Source organism: Nomia melanderi, chromosome 2, assembly GCF_051020985.1.
Source record: "Nomia melanderi isolate GNS246 chromosome 2, iyNomMela1, whole genome shotgun sequence".
Classification (NCBI taxonomy): domain Eukaryota; kingdom Metazoa; phylum Arthropoda; class Insecta; order Hymenoptera; family Halictidae; genus Nomia; species Nomia melanderi.
Window position 1 is genome coordinate 7,768,883 of NC_135000.1, and position 13,785 is coordinate 7,782,667.

Genomic DNA, 13,785 nt, shown 5'->3' on the forward strand with positions numbered 1-13,785 from the left:
TTGAATCGGTCATCAAAAGTCAATAAGGTGTTTAATCTATTAATCTATCTCATCAGTGTAACGAGTTAACGATAAGATCGATAGGCATTAATTTTTCAAGTACGTTTTATGAAATGATTGCTTATCTCTTCCACCAGCAGACAGGCTCGTCAGGAATCACGTCACATTTATAAATACTGTTAAACACAGTTCAGTAAAATGTTAATAAATGTCAACAAAGATCAGCAAACGGATTTGAAATGAGGCATCGACTAATAATGTTGCTTCCGGTTTCCATCGATCGTCAGTTCGCCGAGTTTCGATATTTTCATTTGAATTTCTTTGACTGTCATTTGACGATATTAATATTAAGTTCGAATGTAAAATTATCGAGACAGGATGCAAAATTTATCAATGTAAGTTGACTTAGACGCATGAATTTCTAGAAACACTTGCTATCTGATAAATACAAATCCAATGATAAAACTTAACGAAAATCTTACAACGTCTTATCTCCCGAGGCAACGAGTCATCGTTCCATAATTCGAGGCGGGAATCGATTACTGAAAGAGGCGGGCTTTCATGTGAAACAGAGCTCCGTTTAGGTTTAAATTACACGTCTTAATTGCGTAATAAGACAAGGAAGAAGGTAATGATAACCATTTTCAGCACGGTTCATACTCTCCCTCTTGATTTATTTTGTTTTTAAATCTTGCGAATTATTTAGACAACGGTAGACCAAGTTACAAAAGTATGTTATTTTTGTAGGTTATGTTAAAATCGAATTATAGGATATTAATTATCAATTAATGGATAATAAATATCAGGGTTTTTAGAGGTATTGGAATATTGTTAAAAATATTTTAAGTTTCAAGGAATAGGAATAGAAGGGTTAAGCATATTCTATTCAAAATTGATAGATTTCACCATAAAACCGTTAATACCAATCCCGCCAATTTTCAGAATGAACAGTACAACATTACTTCTATAATATCGAAGAATTTCGGACAAACAAAATTACAGGAATCATACCGCAACCTCACTTACTAAGGCCAATTACATGGATATTTTAATTAATCCGGTATTAGATCTTTAATAACATTTCTACATTTATATATTATATTCAACTGATCATTTTTTTAACTCTACTAAGGTACTCCAGCCGCCCACGTTGAAAACAGTTTTTTATAAATAACCTCTGTAAGAAATTACATGCACTTATTCACTAGTAACTCTTAAAACATAAACAACAGTAAATAATATTTTTTAAATATAGTATGTTAGTAAAACTACAGTTTCAGTATTTTATAATTGTCCCTTAATGTTCGGGGTCATTATAAATTCCATTATTTTATTTCTATTATTCAACTATTTACTAGCGAAATTTCAATACAAATAAATAATTTTGTGTAAACCTTGTACCCTAGTAAAACAGTACTCTCTCACTATTTTATAATTGCCCCTTAATATTTCTGGAGGCATTATAAATTCCATTATCTTATTTCTATTATTCAACTATTCACTAGCAAAATTTCAATACAAATAAATAATTTCGTGTGAACCTAGTACCTTAGTAAAACGGTATTTTATAATTGGCCCTCGATTTTTTTAGGACCAGCATAAATTTCATGTTATTTCCGTTGTGGCGGAATCTTGATAGGGTTAACATCTTTTTTCCACGAGGTACGCTTTTGTAACGGTATGTATTTACGCTGGAAAAATCGAAGGTTAAATCATGACCAAAAGGTTAAATAATCAACGAGTGTCCCTTTGAAACATCGCTTTTTATTGTTCTAAATATACATAAGACAGCAGCGTGGAATCTCTCCTCGCGGGCCAGTGTATATGTACGTACTTTTTCCAGGAATCCCCTGCGCCTGGTCGCACACAGCCTACATGACGGGTTAATTACTCTCATCGGCGGAAGCTGGCGTTTACGACGATTGCTCATCGTCAATTTATACTAATTTGGTGAACGAACGCCATAGAGGAACTCGAACGATCCGCCATGGAAAAAACAGGAAAAAATAATGAAACAAAGACAAAGATATCGAAACAAATCCGAGGTCCCACGCGTCCAATGATATTTACAGAAATGATCCTAAACCCAAAAATTCCAAATGTAAACAATTATATTTTTTAGGTTAAGCAATCTTAGACAGAGATAAACAACGAGGAGCTACCAATCAGTTGCAACGTAAATTCTTTTTTATTCCAAAAATTGGTAAGTTATTATTTATAAAAATGGTTTCAGATCCCATCGACATTTGCCAACCAAATAGAACTATAATTTACTCAATTAAATGATTATTTGAAACCATTTCTATACAACAGATAATTTCAATTCAATATTATAATTAATATAGAGAACCAAGTAAAAGTTTATTACAATTTTTATAAGGGTATTAATCGTGTTAAACGCTCGGCCGCTCTAGTGTTAACCCCTTAGGCGACAGTCGCAAAAGTTCTATGTAAACATTTGTTTAACATCTCCGTTTTTATTATATCTATTATGTAATAAAGTTCGAACATCCTTTCTCGCTGGGAAATCAGTTCTGTTATTAAGAAAAGCAATGAACTCGAAGGAAAAGAGAGATCAATTGCAAAAGATCTCGGAGGAAAACTCCACTGTTGACTCGCGCGAAAATATTCTGCGGTTAAGGGGTTAACACGTTGACTGGTATGGTGGTCACCGATGACCGACGCTTCCAAATTGTCTGAAAGCAATTACGAGACTGATGTCGAATCGAAATACTCCGTCGTCGCACGAGTAGCTAAATAACAGTCTAACTTAGGAGCTCTGCTATCGAATCATTAATCATTAATTCCAAAGCCATTCGCCTTTGTTATAGAAGAATAAATTAGATTACATAAAACGTTCAAAATTCCCGTGGCGGTCAACTGTCGCCGTAACGGCGAGCATCGATATCTCAAGTCGAAAACTGCAAATGAATAATTCAATTATTCAACCAAGGAGACTGACATGTAGCGTTTTTTCATTTAATATTTAAGACATCGTTGCATAATTCAGTATGAAAAGAAACACTGGAAGTTCAAGACAGTCTTGTCCGTGAACAGTTAACAGAAAATCCATCGTTAACCATTTACACTGCGTTTGACAAGTGTACACGTCATCTTAAAGCTTCAAATGATACTGAGTTATTCTTTTTCATTTTCTCCAGATAAACATATGATTCTTCTTTATTTTTCTTCAGTTTTCCATCAGAATGTACCATAAATGCATTCGTCCCGCGTTCGACGAGTACACACTTTATCAAACTAAATTCCACAGCTAATGGATTAAAGGTTCATCTCTTATGCTGGGAACTAATTCACAGACTTGGCAAAGTGTTGCGCAAAGAATTTCGTTTGTACCTGATCTACACAGATTTATATACACTAATTTTGTTTATTATTTTCTATAGAGTGATACATCTCAAAAGAATCTAGTATATGTAACGCGACAATACTATCAATCTATATGTCATTGGCAATGTCTTTCCAGCGCAAGAGGTTAACCCTTTATTTCTTCCACAACTGCATGGAACAGAATTTATTCCATTGTTTATAATTTGCATAACCGCGTTAACAAAAATCGACCGAAACATTCACCAAACAATACTTATAAAATGAGTGAAATTGACTCGTCCCGTAAATCTAATATTAACACATTGCGTGCGTGCCATTTTGTTCAACTTATTACATTCAATTCATTTATTCAACATATTCTCTACAGTTTCCATTACAAACAGAAATCTCAATCATACGCAAAAGGAATCATCTATCCACTTTCATCAAAAATGTTAATGCAGTCACACAAGTGTTTATTTAGTACTTTAGTACTACGGTACACGAAGATAGTACTTTCACGTTTCCCACATACAATGTGTTAATATGCAATCGTCGTTTCAGAATGGCAAGAGTCGACGAACCAGGTCGCCGAGCACCAGGACGGATAACAGCGATGCCAGCTCAGGGTGGCGATTCGGCACAATTCCTGGCAAGGTCTCCGGGAATGTGTGTACGGCAGGAAGAATAAAAACAGCATACGATAACGAGCCCGTGAGCCTGTCCGCGTGGGCGCGAGCGTATAAAGTTCTTTCGCTTTCTCTCCCTCCTGGTACCGTTCGCCTCTTCATTGATTATTTTACTCCGGCACCGCTTTCCCACCTACCGCCATATGCCCGCCATCCTGTATTAACGGATAAAGTATACGTCCTGTGTACAGGCCGCACACACACACACACACGCACACACGCACGTACACACACGTATTCAGCTCCAATGGCACACGGATACCTCCACGCGCGATCGTATTCTTAGATCCCAGCGGAAAGGGTATTCTCTAACGAGCTAATTAAATGGCCGATCCCCATTGTGTTGCCATCGCACAGGCGCCCGTGGAATGCCGTTGTGTTTGGATAGACTTCGAAGGCGTGTAACTTGTCCGATCGCTGTGCACTTCGCAGAAACGATCCGCGGAATCGCGTTTCCATACGATTTTCCCTCGTTTTCCAGGCCTATTGTCCACGACGCTCGGTTAACCCTTTGTACTCGAATGGCGACTCTCAGTCACCGTTTCGTTTGACATAGCGAAGTTATAAAGTTGGATGTTTAACGCTAGAACTACCAGATGGGTCAGAATTCCTAATTTTTTTTTATAATTATTGAGGCAGATACTTGTTTGAGAGATCATTAGGGAAACTGATTTAGTAATACGTGAATTGATATATAAGCCAATTGTAATCTTAACTACACACTTGTGGCTTTCATAAAGAAATGGTAAGAAGTTAGTTTAAGTACTCGGTAGTTCTGGTGTTAACATTAAGTTTTGCATAATGCATCAATGTGTTAGGTATTGGACAAATATCTTCGTTTCTCATTTTATGCGTTAATTCTTGAGAAGTTCAGTCTCAAAAATGTTGTCTATGGCTCATTAGAGAACGTTGAAGATTTCTAGGGAGAAACTTCCGAGTGCAAAGGGTTAATTGGTCCCGGAGACTTGCAGAACCGTTTGTTGCATTTCGTTTCGCTGGTTGAGTCAGGCCTGTCCAGCCAGTTGCCTGGAGATGGTTGTGAAAGCGAAACGGTTGCCCTCGAAGCCTTTGCAATCACATTTGCCGATGATTCAATCAAAATAGTGGATTGATTGCGAGTTGTCTTAGTTGCCAGAAAGAAATGTCATTGATACAAGTGTCTCTATCGAGAGACGTCTTGTTCTAGATTCATCTCAGATTCTTTCTTCTCGAATCGTTCAAGTCACAATTAACCCTTATCACTCCAATGGGCAGTCTCACTGGCAAGCACGTCAAACAATTGCAACAGGAGAATATGTATGAATTAATTCCCTGGTTGTTGTACTTTATGCTCAGCCAACATTCGTAATTGAATTTCCTGTTGGAAATTAACAAAATCTATTTGGAGCAAGCGAGTGATAAGGCTTAAATGAAAATGAAACAATGCTGTATATGTTCTTCAGTAATTTGATAGTTTTTATTAATTAGTTAAAGATTATAAATTCATATTCAAACTCTGCAAAATATCTAAAGTCTATCACTAATGAATATATTTAAGTCAACTTAAATTAACTTAGTCATCTAAAAAAGATTGACTTAGATACTCCAAATAGTTGCTGAAACGTTATCAAAAATTAAGTCGCTCACAAGCCAATTCCTCAATATTAAGTCAATTTTAACAGAATAATTAATATTCCTCCCAGTTATCAAAGAATTAACTTATTTCTCCATTTTTCTAGGTCAGAAATTAATTTTCTCAATGTTTCTTTTCTAGACACAAGCGCATTGTCTTCTGAGCGAGTCAATGATTCACAACGTATCAGCAACCATTAGACTCCCCGTAAGTCGCCAGTCTCTTCTCTCATTACCCACACTAATTTCCCACCGCTAAGTGATATAAATGCTTCCGTTAATCAGGTAAAGACACTTAAAACTGGATCAATAACGCGCAATCCGTTCGGGGTCAAGACAGGCTGGCTGTGAATGGAGCCGGGCATCAGGAATACCGCGGGTAATAGAATCAGGTGCGACACACATTGTATATTATGCACACCGCTCGCCGTAGTACAGTCAGGTATATAATTTATTGAATTGCGTTCCGTAGGATGCGTGTGGAGGGGTGGCGGCCTTGAGCGAGCCGCGCACTTTCATCCGCATCAATAGGCACGGAGCAGGGAACGGGATGAAATCCTATAGGCAGCCCCCAGCCACCGTAGAGGCGTTACATGTCAGGAGGAATGTGGGCGCACCAGTTTCGAGAGTCATTGAGAGAAGCGGGCCGCCTGTATTCAGATTTCTCTGTCTGCGGAGAAGCGCGGAAAGCGACACGTCGATGATCTTGACAAATACCGTCGATTCGCACGTTCATGATCACCCGTTCATCTAACCCTTTCCGGTCGAAGGCCGGGTACAAGCCAGCGACGCACTTTTTCTATTGAGAATGACGGTCGGGTATCGTTCAACTGTTCCATCAACCGAGTGGCTTTTCTTTTGGATATTTTAACCCTTTGCACTTGATTTATTCTCAATATAGGGTGTAAACTTATATTTAGATCTTTGATACTGAAAGTACCGTACAGGTAAAATGACTCATTCCTGATTCCTTTTTAATGTTAAAGAGATATTTAATATCTGTGTGATTAATTGAAGTTTCAGTATGGAAATTCTCTCTTTTTGAGAACTAAGGTTCCCAATCAATCTATTATTTTGATCGTGCTATTAGCAAATGTGACTGCAAAGGCTTCGAGAGCAACAAGCTTTATTTTAACTTTAACACTGAAACTACCACTCAAAATGATTTATTCCTGATTCCTTTTTGATGTTAAAGTTGAAAGCTTGTTGATTTTAGAGCCTTTGCAGTCACGTTTGCTAATAGTACAATCAAAACAGTGAATTGGGAATTTTAGTCCTCAAAAAGAGAAAAGAATTTCCATATTGAAATTCCACTTTTACAAACTAATTTATATATTACAGTTTCATTATTCATTTCTCAGGAGCATGAAGCTAGTTCCCAAAGTCTTTACAATCACGTTAGCTGGTAGTTTAATTAAAATAATGGATAGATTGCAAATTATCTTAGTCCCCAGAAAAAGGGAGAAAAGAAACAATCATCTAAGATTCCCGAACCGAACCTGAAGCTGAACTTCGAAACGAGGATTTACGATAAGCTGGACTTTAGGTGTGACGTTTGCGTGTTTCCTCTGTCTCCTGTTATCGTGCACGGTCGGGACACGATTGATCGCACGCTGACGGGTATCAGCGGATGGGGAAGCGCTCGCCTCGCCGTTGAAATAGAGCTCTGTTTAATTTACATGGCCGTTTCCGGCCCGGTTTGTATATTTTCCAAAATCTGCCGCAAGCTATTCCCGTACGATGGACCCGGCCACTACGCGATACCCGCTAGACCCGAGCGTATCAATGAACGTTTCTTTCGCCGCGTTCAATGCTATTTCAATCGTTTGACGAACTTTCGGTTTCACCGTGGGACTGCCCACCGGAAAAGCCTTTTAGCAAATTATTACGCTACTCTGTTGCACTATCTGAAAGTGCTAACATATTGTTTCAGATTATTTAGAATCAAATCTAGTTTATTTATTCGTTATCCTTTGAATGATTTATTTCACTTGTCCTTTGAATAATTTATTTTATTTTATTTGTTGTCCTTTGAATAATTTATTTTATTTTAGTTGTTGTCCTTTGAATAATTTATTTTATTTTAGTTGTTGTCCTTTGAATAATTTATTTTATTTTAGTTGTTGTCCTTTGAATAATTTATTTTATTTTAGTTGTTGTCCTTTGAATAATTTATTTTATTTTAGTTGTTGTCCTTTGAATAATTTATTTTATTTTAATTGTTGTCCTTTGATTTATTTTATTTTAGTTGTTGTCCTTTGAATTATTTTATTTTAGTTGTTGTCCTTTGAATTATTTTATTTACTTGTTGTCCTTTGATTTATTTTATTTACTTGTTGTCCTTTGAATTATTTTATTTACTTGTTGTCCTTTAAATGATTTATTTTATTTATTCGTTATTCTCTTAATTATTTACTCTTATCTGTTTCAGTACTTGCCTAGAAGTAGAAAACTGGATCGGTCGCAACATACAGGATTGTTCTTTTTTGGTACCTTTCGACCTGATTTTTGCGAAGACACGCGCCACTCAAACGGTTAATCCATACCAAGCGAGACCAGTTGGTGAGACACCCCAACGGTTTCACCTTTAACTAAAAATGTTTTAACATTTCCCCAGGAAGGTTCAATTTGCGTACCCTAGCTTAAAGTGCTCGAGCAAATTGGGCGTGTTGAAACTTGAAATCGATCAAAGGTTGAAGAGGCACCGGGGAATATATTTTATGCATTAATTTTCGTTCAGAAAATTCTGTCTCCAGGGATTCCCCGATAAAAGACTCTAAACGATTAACACTAAAACCACCGGACAGTTCAAATCAATCTTCCTCGGAAGTTCTATTTTGTAAGTATTTAAATCATGAAGTTCTGCGAGAGATTTTCAATTAAATTTGCATATTTTCACAGATACAGAACTAGAAGTCTAGAACTAGAATCTCAAGAAACCTGTTGTTCTAATTTTGATAAAAAAAAATTGGAAACAAGTGACTCTAATTGCTCGGCAGTTTTGGTGTTAAGGACACCGTTGCTCCTCGAACGACGGGAAAAAAAGGAACGTCTCGCAACCCACCGAGTCGGCCACGGTTAGCGAAGAAAGCTGCCGGATGCAGGAGAGGCGAGAGACATCATTATCTTATCTCGAACCATTTCCTGTCAACCTGGGGCCGCTTTTCGTGGTAATCACACGCACACGCCCACGCGTCCGCGACGTATACGGACACGTAGCCGAGCGCGTGCACTAATGCCCGGCCGAGTGTTGAGAAGTATTGCTTCCGGTGCGTTGAACACTCGCTCTGCTACATGTGCGCGTGTGCGTCTGCTGGTCTCGTGTCAGGGGACGTTTACACTGCTTATGTCGCTGTCCCCGTGGAACCCTTGGAAACGGAACGACTTTTCGTTGCTCTGTGATTGGAGTCGTGTTCTTGATCACTCGGAAAGCGTTGTAATCCTGCAAATCTCGAATGACATCAATAGGAACAGGATTTCAATTAACTCCTTGCAATATCTTGTCAGACTCGTGGTGAAGATTTTAAAGAGAATTTAACAAGGATAAATATTAGTCCTTTTCAATTTAAATTAAACGTTATTCTTTTGTTACCAGTAATTATACTTTATAGCGACATGAGATATGCCTAATTCTCTGTTTTCAGTAAATTATTAATGGCAAAGTACTTGTATCGATCATAGTTGAGAAGTAGATTATAGGGCAAGGGGTTAAATCCAATGTAGACCGTCCTCCTCTCACTTTGTAATTGTTTAGTTGAATTAAAAAGGCACTTGATTGGAAACTACTGATCCATGACGTGAATATACTGCGTCCTTTGACCTCTGAAGAAGTCAGCTGTAATGTTGATGAACCGTCGGTATACTATTCCTTCTGGACACGGCTCTCATCAGGAGGTCTCAAACCTTATTGTAATCCTGAATTATCAATTGCCAATTTACTAATACCCTGTTGGATGACCGAACTATGTCATCTGCAATAAGCAGCGTTGAACTTAATGACTGACGGTTTTCAGGCTACCTCTGAATCCGGAGTCGCAGTGTTCAGGGTTTATCCCTAGGGATTCCTAGTTCCATGATGCTTCGCATGACAATATAAACGTACCCTTAAAATTGGTAGATCTAAAACTCATTATGCTGATCATCAGGTACTCATTCACTACACATCTCATATATTCCCTCCAGAATCGTACAAACTGGTGACCACATTCTAATTTCAATATTTCCATTAAATTAATTCCTCCGATTTCAGGGTACTCCCACGGTCTACCAGTTGAACGTTCACCGCGTGAACGGAGATCCCGTTGTACCTGAAGAAGCGAAATCACTCCTGCCTGTACACCTCGCCGCGGAGAGCCTGCGAAGGACCCAGACGCACAAATAAACTCGTAGCGCGTGAGTTTTGCTTTCGATTCGTGGAAACCACCCGTCCGTCCGTCCGTTCGTCCGTCCGTCTATCCGTCCGTCCGGTCGTGGCAGCGTTCGAAACGATCGGCACACTTCCTGCGGATGTTTCCTTTCGACTCGGCGAACGGGCCGGGCCGAGAGGGAGGTCCAGGCGGGCCCCGTCCGCGAGATATTTGTAATGTACGGCGTATCGCGGCGGAAAGGAGCGCGCGTTGCGGCTGGTCAGTATTGCCGGGACGCAGCCAGCTTCGCTCTTCGAATGGATAACTTTTCCTGCTGATAAACCGAGGCTCCCTTTAAGCCGGCGGCCTCTCCGCAGACGGTTCTCTTATCGTTATCGAGATACTCTCGATCAGGCGACGTTTTAATCTACGAATGTCCGCTTGGCATCGAGCTGGTACGAATCGGCCATTCGTCGACTATTTTTGGGTCTTTACGTGCTATATGGATTACCTTCTGTTTTTGAGAAATCAAATGTCAACTGTCCGCCGACGACGACTATGAAGGTCTGTCGGGAACCTTATCTATTCACGGCTTCAAGATTTTTCATTTCAAAAATCAAATGATTAGGTGACTGAAGTTTGTATATTAGATTGGGGACTGTTATGAGTGACTCGGATTTTCAGATTTGTACAGAATTTGTGACAATGAGGAATTTGGCAGCAGGGTGAATGGTACCTTAAAATTGTCTGTGCTTAGTTTAACTCATCAATTAAAATCTCAATAGATGTACCTGGAGTTTCTATAGGAAATTTGTCTGGATTTAAAGAATTGTACAATACAAACTTCGTACATCAAAAACTTCTATAATACAAGTTTCCTAAATTCCAAAAATCGTGCAATCCGAATTTCCTGAATTCAAGAAATTCTACAATGCGAATCTGCCAAATTCGAGAAATCGTACAGCATGAACTTTCTAAATTGAAAGCCTCGTACAATAGAAATTTTCTGAAGTCTCGTTTTTATTCAGGGAATGCTCGTGCAGGAAATTTGTATGATTAGTTAACACCAGCGAGAAACGTTCGCCGCATCGATCGTGCCCCGCGCACACAGGCCCGTGAGAAAACCGAGGTCTGTACCTACGCGCTGCTACAGCCGTTGCGCGCACGGCTATATAGAATCGTGATTGAGTAACCCACGCCGGCAACTTCCGACTGCATCACGAAATACGTAATGTCAGTATTATTAAGTTTGCGCACCTGTTAAGGTCATCAACGGGTGTCACTTACGTCACCTTAGCGTACACACATCGGCGGCGGTGCGATCGCCATAAACGATACACGCGCGTCGCGTCGCGTCGCTTTTCTTCGTTACGTGTGCGCGACACGCGTCACGGGCTTAGGGTACGCTGCCGCGATCAAGGACCCCTCGCGCGATAACAAGCGAATTCGACGTATCAGCTTATTCACGGTTGCAACTCGCCGCGACCGGTTCTGGATAACCAGGACACCGGGTATATGATTGGTGCACCGAAGTTAGGACACGTTAGGATCCCGAGCCTGTGTGGGCCGTCCCTCTATTAAACTGCGATCGATAATTCCTTTAACACTGGAACTACTGAGTGGGTTCGAATCACTCCAACATTTCTTCAATTTTCTGAATTTCCTGAAGTTTCTGAATATCTCAAATCTTCTGGATTTTCTAAATTTAATATTTTCTTAGATGTTCTACGTTTTATATGTCTTCTATATTCAAGCAATTCTTTAAATTATCTAACTTCTCTGCGTTTCCTATATTTTTGAAATTTATTGAGTTTCCCAAATATTCTAAATTCTTTCAATTTTCTAAATTCTACAATTATTAAGGCAACAGATCTGTCTTCTATATTCAAACAATTCCGTGAATTCTCTAGATTTTCTAACTTCTCTACGTTCCCTATATTTTCTAGATTTATTAAGTTTCCAAAATGTTCTAAATTCTTTCAATTTTCTAAATTCTACAATTATTAAGGCAACAGATCTGTCTTCTATATTCAAACAATTCCGTGAATTCTCTAGATTTTCTAACTTCTCTACGTTCCCTATATTTTCTAGATTTATTAAGTTTCCAAAATGTTCTAAATTCTTTCAATTTTCTAAATTCTACAATTATTAAGGCAACAGATCTGTTTTCTATATTCAAACAATTCTGTGAATTCTCTACATTTTCTAACTTCTCCACGTTCCCTATATTATCTAAATTAAATCTCCCAAACATTCTAAATTCTTCCTTTGCAATTATTGAGAAAACAACAGATCTGTCTCTAAGAAATAAATAACAAAACTGATTCAGTAATACGCTAATTGAATTCTGAATCAATTCAAATCTCAATAGATGCGCTCGGAGTGCATTCGACTGCTCGGTAGTCCTAGCGTTAACACTAGATTTCCGGACATTTATTGTACACTTCATTCTATTATTCCTAAAAGAATTGGTACTCGTTTATTTAGATTGTGGAAACTGGAAATTTGATAGTAGGTAATTGGGGTACACGTCAGTGTGATCGCATCAATCAAAATCGGCGTAAACATTTACAAAATAATATTTCTAAAATCCAATATGCGTTAATTTGACCGTTCCGTAAACCTAGCGTTAATGAAGCAGGTTAGCAAGTTGTAGGTGGACGCGTTTAACACTAAAACTACCAGAGGGGTCAAATGACCCATGCCTGACGTCTTCTTTTTGCAATTGTTAGAAAGATAACAAATGTTTCTCTGAGAAATTATTAAAGAAATTCATTTAGCACCACGAAAATTGAATTGTAAATCAATTAAAGCCTGAACAGATGCACTCTTGGAGTTTCTATAGCGAAATTTTCAAAAGTCAATTGATGTGCTCGGTAGTTTTAGTGTAATACGTGTATCGGCCCGTGCACGTGATCCGGACGTCTCCGTTTCGAAACAATAGGCAGACCCGCGCACCCTTTCTTCAGTTTGACCGGTGTAATTATACCTTTCTCCGGCAACGCCGCTAAATACGTCGGCTGCCCACGCCTCGGCCGTGCTAATAGTAGCCGGCCCACAGGTAGCGAAAGAGTTCTCTTTATTTTCCGGAAAGAGAACACCGCCACCGCGATACGTCAGCCGTTGCTTGTTTTACTAGCGTCTCGCGTGACCGGCTCGATAACGCGCGGGACAGGCGTCGTCCCAGCGCGCTGCCGATCGAATTCGATTCGTCATTCAGAGATTCGAGTCTCCGCTGCGTCACAACGCTATCGCGCGCTGCATCGTCCCGGTAGACCGCAAACGTCTTCTTATTTTATTTCCTGTGGGCGGCCGCGATTATGATACTCGAACGAACATTATAGGTGGGTGACGGCAGTTCAAAGATGGCAAAGGATTTTCAAAATAGTACAACTATAACGCAAACGAGTGGGTCACTTTCTTGTATTAATTAGAAGAGAATATTTACCGAGATTCCGTGGGCGAAGACAGTTCAAAGATGGCGGAGGGTTTTCAAAATAGTAGAACTATAATGCGATCGAGTGGGTTTTCTTGTATCAACCCTTTGCACTCGAAAAATTTGTCACTGGAAATATTCAATTTATTTTTATGAGATATAGATGGCATTTTTTTCAACTAACTTAACTAATCTATTTACAAAATAAGAACAATGGTATTTTATTTCCACGTTTCACGTATCGACAGATTACTTAAGACTTAATGTTAAATACGAAATTTTACAATTTTGATGCACCAATGAAGTGATTGAAAGGCACTTTTGGAGTGCAAAGGGTTAATTAGAACTTCTGTTGGGATATATTTTGAAATGCCAG

At 38.9% G+C, this 13,785-nt stretch overlaps 1 long non-coding RNA gene across 5 annotated transcripts; it reads left to right on the forward strand.

The window, feature by feature from the left end:
• The first annotated feature begins 199 nt into the window (after positions 1-199).
• Positions 200-9,392, forward strand: LOC116426305 (uncharacterized). 5 transcript variants are annotated; one of them, XR_012997993.1, is made up of 12 exons: positions 200-395; positions 501-628; positions 943-1,060; positions 1,844-2,045; positions 2,123-2,203; positions 3,892-4,000; positions 5,770-5,835; positions 5,913-6,019; positions 6,100-6,574; positions 8,059-8,466; positions 8,529-8,797; positions 9,382-9,392. It is a non-coding gene; the product is annotated as an uncharacterized LOC116426305 (long non-coding RNA). The 5 variants fall into 5 exon arrangements; XR_004234882.2 differs by lacking the exons at positions 200-395; positions 8,059-8,466; positions 8,529-8,797; positions 9,382-9,392 and having other exon boundaries at positions 419-628; positions 3,892-4,099; positions 6,100-7,681; XR_004234886.2 differs by lacking the exons at positions 200-395; positions 8,059-8,466; positions 8,529-8,797; positions 9,382-9,392 and having other exon boundaries at positions 419-628; positions 3,892-3,996; positions 6,100-7,681.
• The last annotated feature ends 4,393 nt before the right edge of the window (positions 9,393-13,785 follow it).